Raw genomic sequence first — 7,885 nt, 5'->3', positions numbered from 1 at the left:
ATGAGGATTTATTTCCAGATGTGCTAGAGGTAGTGTTGTGAAATACTTCAACACACTGGATTGCGGGTTTAAACCCCCTGCACTCTTACTCGTTAAAAACCAACAAATGCAATTCACTACTAAAAATTACTGCATTTTCTCCTAGAAAGAGCTCTCAATTAATGAAATGCCCCATTGAACTGGCCCTGATTATACAATGCAAGGAGAAGTCTTCTAAGCCAATACTTGTAACCAGAAAGAGGCTGTATTTCAATTATACAATATACAAAACAATACCATTTAACACAAAGATATAGTCCACACCTCAGCATGCACATGATGAGATTCTTGATATTAGATTAGTAAAAACAATATCAATGCACTGAGAGACGCTTAAGAATAAAGATGCATCAGCCTGACTGCATATTAGTTTTAAAGGGTTATCAGCAAATGCATTTAAAAGAAAAAATGTAAAGTCTTACCTCTTGATCGTAGTGGTGATTCAATATCCAGGACCTTAGTCAAGTCTCAGAGTTACTGTACCTCCTGTCTCAATTACAGGTGAAAAGTGAAAGGTATATTGCACTCAGCAGAAAGTTACCCCGAGCAAAGATTCCACCCATCCCAGAAAACAGCACTCCCCTTTGGCAAAGCAGTGGGTGGAGGAAGCCTTTGCTACCATTATCAAACACAGAAATCGTTATAATTTAATTTTAAAAACATGGCTAAGCATGGGTTTAAAGTATATTCAACGGTGCAGGTGCATTCAAAGAAATAGAGTTTCCCAAGCCCTCAGAAAGAATTACCATTTCTAAAGATGTCTAGTTTCAAGCATTAACATCCAAACTACCTGTCTTAGCTGGAGCAGGGAGTTTGCTAAGCCACCTGAAAGAATTACCATATCCAAAGATGTCTAGTTTCAAGCATTACCATCCAAAGTACCTGTCTTAGCTGGGCCAGGTAGTTTGCCAAGCCATGTGAAAGAATTACCATTTCCAAAGAAGTCTGTTGTAAGCCAGGTTCAATCATGACCATCCAAAGTACCGGTCGTCCCTTTGGGCGAGAGGGTTTCCTGTGTGTCTAGGATGTGTTCTTCCCTTAAACTTGGCCCTGATTATACAATAAAGGATAAGTAACCAGAAAGAGGTGGTATTTCAATTTTACAGTACATAAAAAATACATATATTCCACAGCTCAGCGTGCACATGGTGAGATTCCTGATATTAGATTAATAAAAAATATCAAGGTACTGAAGCTAATTAATAAAGATGCTTTTGACTGACTGGACCTTGGAGCAAGGTGTGTAAATTACAACAGACATTTGTAGAAATGGTAATTCTTTCAGGTGGCTTGGCAAATTTACTGCCCCACCTAAGACAAGTACTTTGGATGTTAATGCTTGAAACTAGACATCACAACTGATCGTATTTTACTAGAGATTCTGTTTAGGATTCAGATGTGCATTCGGACAGCAATCCCTTTCAAGAAATGATACGTTCTGGATGAGGTCAAAGGTGCTGGAACACTGTATTTAGGATGCGATTGTGTGTCTCCTGCTTCAACGCAGTGATATACTGTATATTGATGTGTTCCTGTAATTTCTTGGTACATGCCCAGGGCAGTAAGCAGTCTGAGGATTTATTTCCAGACGGCATAGAGCAGTGAAGCAGTGAACTAGTGCAACACACTGGATCATTATATGATTAGAATCTATTCTACTTAAATTATTACATTATACACAATTTGAGTTCATTTTAAAAAGTAAAAGGTAATGAAAGGAATGTATTTTCATAAGAAAGATAATATCGATATGCATGTGATAATCGTCCTTATATCATGTAGTGCGTCATTTGCACACTTTGTGGGCTTGAAATACAAAGAAAATCATGTTCTATGGTACAAGATAAATACAAAACTTAAGCTTTTTTTAATTAGATTTGTTTATAAAGCATAAGCATTACATTACATTAATATATGTGAAAATAACATTTTAGAATCATACGTTTAGTATATTTAGTCCCTAATGCTGAAGGAAATGATCATTTGTTTAACATGCACAGGTGTGTCTCAAAGGATGCATTGCTCCTGAAGGGCTCTCAAACCCTGCATTTCAGATGCCTAGCTGTATCCTTCAAATGTGGCACCTCAGAATGACTTCTAACCTTACCTGTGGTGTCTATAATCCCTATTGCTTAATGCATGGTGAAAGCTTTGTATATATGTGTCTAACAATAAGGAATGGGCCCCTGTGACACTCATTTGCCTGTTTCACAAATTATCATATTTTACTAGAGATTCTGTTTGGGATTCAGATGTGCATTTGGACAGCAATCCCTTTCGAAGAATGTTACGTTCTGGATGAGGTCAAAGGTGCAAGAACACTGTGTTTAGGATGTGTTTGCAGTGATTCTGTGTCTCTAGCTTCAACACAGTGATATATATATATATGCTCAGTGATTTATAGGTACATGCCCAGGGCAATAAGTAGACTGAGGATTTATTTCCAGACGGCATACAGCTTTGATGCAGTGAAGTAGTGCAACACACTTTATCATTACATAATAAGAATCTATTCTACTTAAATCATTAGGTAGGTTAGGGTTACGGTTAGGTGCAGGAGCACTGTATTTAGGATGTGTTTATATATATATATATGCTCACTGATTTTTTGGTACATGCCCAGGGCAATAATCATTATGAGGATTTATTTCCAGATGTGCTAGAGGTAGTGTTGTGAAATACTTCATCACACTGGATTGCAGGTTTAAACCCCCTGCACTCTTACTCCTTAAAAACCAACAAATGCAGATATGTAGCAATCACATTGTAACAGGGATGACTGTGACTTAATTCTTGTACTAGTAAACTTCTGGTACCTTTAGGGTACGGTGTTCCCTGAAGGGCTCTCAAACCCCGCATTTCAGATGCCTAGCTGTATCGCTGATGTGTTGCACCTCAGAATCACTTTTAAACCTTACCTCTGGTATCTTTAATCCCTATTGCCCAACGCATGGTGAAAGTATTGCATACATGTGTCTGAAAATGAGCAATGGGCCCCTGAGAGACTCATTTGCCTGTTTCACAAATGATCATATTTGACTAGAGATTCTGTTTGGGATTCAGTTGTGCATTCTGACAGCAATCCCTTTCAAGAAATGATACGTTCTGGATGAGGTCAAAGGTGCTGGAACACTGTATTTCGGATGCGATTGTGTGTCTCCTGTAATGTCTTGGTACATGCCCAGGGCAGTGGCATATATAGATGTGCTCCTGTAATGTCTTGGTACATGCCCAGGGCAGTAAGCAGTCTGAGGATTTATTTCCAGACGGCATAGAGCAGTGAAGCAGTGAAGTAGTGCAACACACTGGATCATTATATTATTAGAATGTATTTGTTTAACATGCACGGGTCTGTCTCAATGGATGCAGTGCTCCTTAAAGGGCTCTCAAACCCTGCATTTCAGATGCCTAGCTGTATCCCTCACATGTGGCACCTCAGAATGACTTCTACTTTATTCTACTTAAATTATTACATTATACACAATTTGAGTTCATTTTTAAAAGTAAAAGGTAATGAAAGGAATGGAAGATATGTAGCAATCACATTGTAACAGGGGTGGCAGTGACTTAATGCTTGTACTAAGCATTAGTACCTAAGTCCACTAGTTGACTTCTGGTACCTTTAGGGTACGGTGTTCCCTGAAGGGCTCTCAAACCCCGCATTTCAGATGCCTAGCTGTATCGCTGATCTGTTGCACCTCAGAATCACTTTTAAACCTTACATCTGGTATCTTTAATCCCTATTGCTCAACGCATGGTAAAAGTATTGCATACATGTGTCTGAAAATGAGCAATGGGCCCCAGAGAGACTCATTTGCCTGTTTCACAAATGAACATATTTGACTAGAGATTCTGTTTGGGATTCAGTTGTGCATTCTGACTGCAATCCCTTTCAAAAAACGATACATTCTGGATGAGTTCAAAGTTGCAGGAACACTGTATTTATGATGTGTTTGCAGTTATTCTGTGTCTCTAGCTTCAACACAGTGATATATATATATATATGCTCACTGATTTTTTGGTACATGCCCAGGGCAATAATCATTATGAGGATTTATTTCCAGATGTGCTAGAGGTAGTGTTGTGAAATACTTCATCACACTGGATTGCAGGTTTAAACCCCCTGCACTCTTACTCCTTAAAAACCAACAAATGCAGACACACATTCGCATCCGAAATACAGTGTTCCAGCACCTTTGACCTCATCCAGAACGTATCATTTCTTGAAAGGGATTGCTGTCCGAATGCACATCTGAATCCCAAACAGAATCTCTAGTAAAATACGATCAGTTGTGATGTCTAGTTTCAAGCATTAACATCCAAAGTATCTGTCTTAGGTGGGGCAGTAAATTTGCCAAGCCACCTGAAAGATTTACCATTTCTAAAGATGTCTGTTGTAATTTACACACCTTGCTCCAAGGTCCAGTCAGTCAAAAGCATCTTTATTAATTAGCCTCAGTGCCTTGATATTTTTTATTAATCTAATATCAGGAATGTGATATTGTAACACTGTGGAATGTATGTATTTTTTATGTACTGTAAAATCGAAATACCACCTCTTTCTGGTTACTTATCCTTTATTGTATAATCAGGGCCAAGTTTAAGGGAAGAACACATCCTAGACACACAGGAAACCCTCTCGCCCAAAGGGACGACCGGTACTTTGGATGGTCATGATTGAACCTGGCTTACAACAGACTTCTTTGGAAATGGTAATTCTTTCACATGGCTTGGCAAACTACCTGGCCCAGCTAAGACAGGTACTTTGGATGGTAATGCTTGAAACTAGACATCTTTGGATATGGTAATTCTTTCAGGTGGCTTAGCAAACTCCCTGTTCCAGCTAAGACAGGTAGTTTGGATGTTAATGCTTGAAACTAGACATCTTTAGAAATGGTAATTCTTTCTGAGGGCTTGGGAAACTCTATTTCTTTGAATGCACCTGCACCGTTGAATATACTTTAAACCCATGCTTAGCCATGTTTTTAAAATTAAATTATAACGATTTCTGTGTTTGATAATGGTAGCAAAGGCTTCCTCCACCCACTGCTTTGCCAAATGGGAGTGCTGTTTTCTGGGATGGGTGGAATCTTTGCTCGGGGTAACTTTCTGCTGAGTGCAATATACCTTTCACTTTTCACCTGTAATTGAGACAGGAGGTACAGTAACTCTGAGACTTGACTAAGGTCCTGGATATTGAATCACCACTACGATCAAGAGGTAAGACTTTACATTTTTTCTTTTAAATGCATTTGCTGATAACCCTTTAAAACTAATATGCAGTCAGGCTGATGCATCTTTATTCTTAAGCGTCTCTCAGTGCATTGATATTGTTTTTACTAATCTAATATCAAGAATCTCATCATGTGCATGCTGAGGTGTGGACTATATCTTTGTGTTAAATGGTATTGTTTTGTATATTGTATAATTGAAATACAGCCTCTTTCTGGTTACAAGTATTGGCTTAGAAGACTTCTCCTTGCATTGTATAATCAGGGCCAGTTCAATGGGGCATTTCATTAATTGAGAGCTCTTTCTAGGAGAAAATGCAGTAATTTTTAGTAGTGAATTGCATTTGTTGGTTTTTAACGAGTAAGAGTGCAGGGGGTTTAAACCCGCAATCCAGTGTGTTGAAGTATTTCACAACACTACCTCTAGCACATCTGGAAATAAATCCTCATAATGATTATTGCCCTTGGCATGTACCAAAAAATCAGTGAGCATATATATATATATATCACTGTGTTGAAGCTAGAGACACAGAATATCTGCAAAGACATCCTAAATACAGTGTTCCTGCACCTTTGAACTCATCCAGAATGTATCGTTTTTTGAAAGGGATTGCTGTCAGAATGCACAACTGAATCCCAAACAGAATCTCTAGTCAAATGTGATCATTTGTGAAACAGGCAAATGAGTCTCTCAGGGGCCCATTGCTCATTTTCAGACACATGTATGCGATACTTTCACCATGTGTTGAGCAATAGGGATTAAAGATACCAGATGTAAGGTTTAAAAGTGATTCTGAGGTGCAACACATCAGCGATACAGCTAGGCATCTGAAATGCGGGGTTTGAGAGCCCTTCAAGGAACACCGTACCCTAAAGGTACCAGAAGTCCACTAGTGGACTTTGGTACTAATGCTTAGTACAAGCATTAAGTCACTGTCACCCCTGTTACAATGTGATTGCTACATATCTGCATTTGTTGGTTTTTAAGGAGTAAGAGTGCAGGGGGTTTAAACCTGCAATCCAGTGTGATGAAGTATTTCACAACACTACCTCTAGCACATCTGGAAATAAATCCTCATAATGATTATTGACTTGGGCATGTACCAAAAAATCAGTGAGCATATATATATATCACTGTGTTGAAGCTAGAGACACAGAATATCTGCAAAGACATCCTAAATACAGTGTTCCTGCAACTTTGAACTCATCCAGAATGTATCGTTTTTTGAAAGGGATTGCTGTCAGAATGCACAACTGAATCCCAAACAGAATCTCTAGTCAAATGTGATCATTTGTGAAACAGGCAAATGAGTCTCTCAGGGGCCCATTGCTCATTTTCAGACACATGTATGCGATACTTTCACCATGTGTTGAGCAATAGGGATTAAAGATACCAGAGGTAAGGTTTAAAAGTGATTCTGAGGTGCAACACATCAGCGATACAGCTATGCATCTGAAATGCGGGGTTTGAGAGCCCTTCAGGGAACACTGTACCCTAAAGGTACCAGAAGTCCATTAGTGGACTTAGGTACTAATGCTTAGTACAAGCAAAAAGTCACTGTCACCCCTGTTACAATGTGATTGCTACATATCTTTCATTCCTTTCATTACCTTTTACTTTTAAAAATGAACTCAAATTATGTATAATGTAATAATTTAAGCAGAATAAAGTAGAAGTCATTCTGAGGTGCCACATGTGAGGGATACAGCTAATCATCTGAAATGCAGGGTTTGAGAGCCCTTTCAGGAGCACTGCATCCATTGAGACAGACCCGTGCATGTTAAACAAATAGATTCTAATAATATAATGATCCAGTGTGTTGCACTACTTCACTGCTTCACTGCTCTATGCCGTCTGGAAATATATCCTCAGACTGCTTACTGCCCTGGGCATGTACCAAGACATTACAGGAGCACATCTATATATGCCACTGCGTTGAAGCAGGAGACACACATTCGCATCCGAAATACAGTGTTCCAGCACCTTTGACCTCATCCAGAACGTATCATTTCTTGAAAGGGATTGCTGTCCGAATGCACATCTGAATCCCAAACAGAATCTCTATTAAAATACGATCATTTGTGAAACAGGCAAATGAGTCTCTCAGGGGCCCATTGCTCATTTTCAGACACATGTATGCAATACTTTTACCATGCGTTGAGCAATAGGGATTAAAGATACCAGAGGTAAGGTTTAAAAGTGATTCTGAGGTGCAACACATCAGCGATACAGCTAGGCATCTGAAATTCGGGGTTTGAGAGCCCTTCAAGGAACAGTTTGAAGTGCAGGAACACTGTGTTTGCAGTTATTCTGTGTCTCTAGCTTCAACACAGTGATATATATATATGCTCACTGATTTTTTGGTACATGCCCAGGGCAAAAATTATTATGAGGATTTATTTCCAGAGGTGCTAGAGGTAGTGTTGTGAAATACTTCACTACACTGGATTGCAGGTTTAAACCCCCTGCACTCTTACTCCTTAAAAAACAACAAATGCAGATATGTAGCAATCATATTGTAGCAGACACTCGTTTGCCTTTTTCACAAATGATCATATTTTTCTAGAGATTCTGTTTGGGATACGGATGTGCATTCTGACAGCAATCTCTTTCA

Source organism: Atractosteus spatula, assembly GCF_055471065.1.
Source record: "Atractosteus spatula isolate fAtrSpa1 chromosome 17 unlocalized genomic scaffold, fAtrSpa1.hap1 SUPER_17_unloc_2, whole genome shotgun sequence".
NCBI lineage: Eukaryota > Metazoa > Chordata > Actinopteri > Semionotiformes > Lepisosteidae > Atractosteus > Atractosteus spatula.
This window is presented reverse-complemented; position numbering follows the sequence as displayed.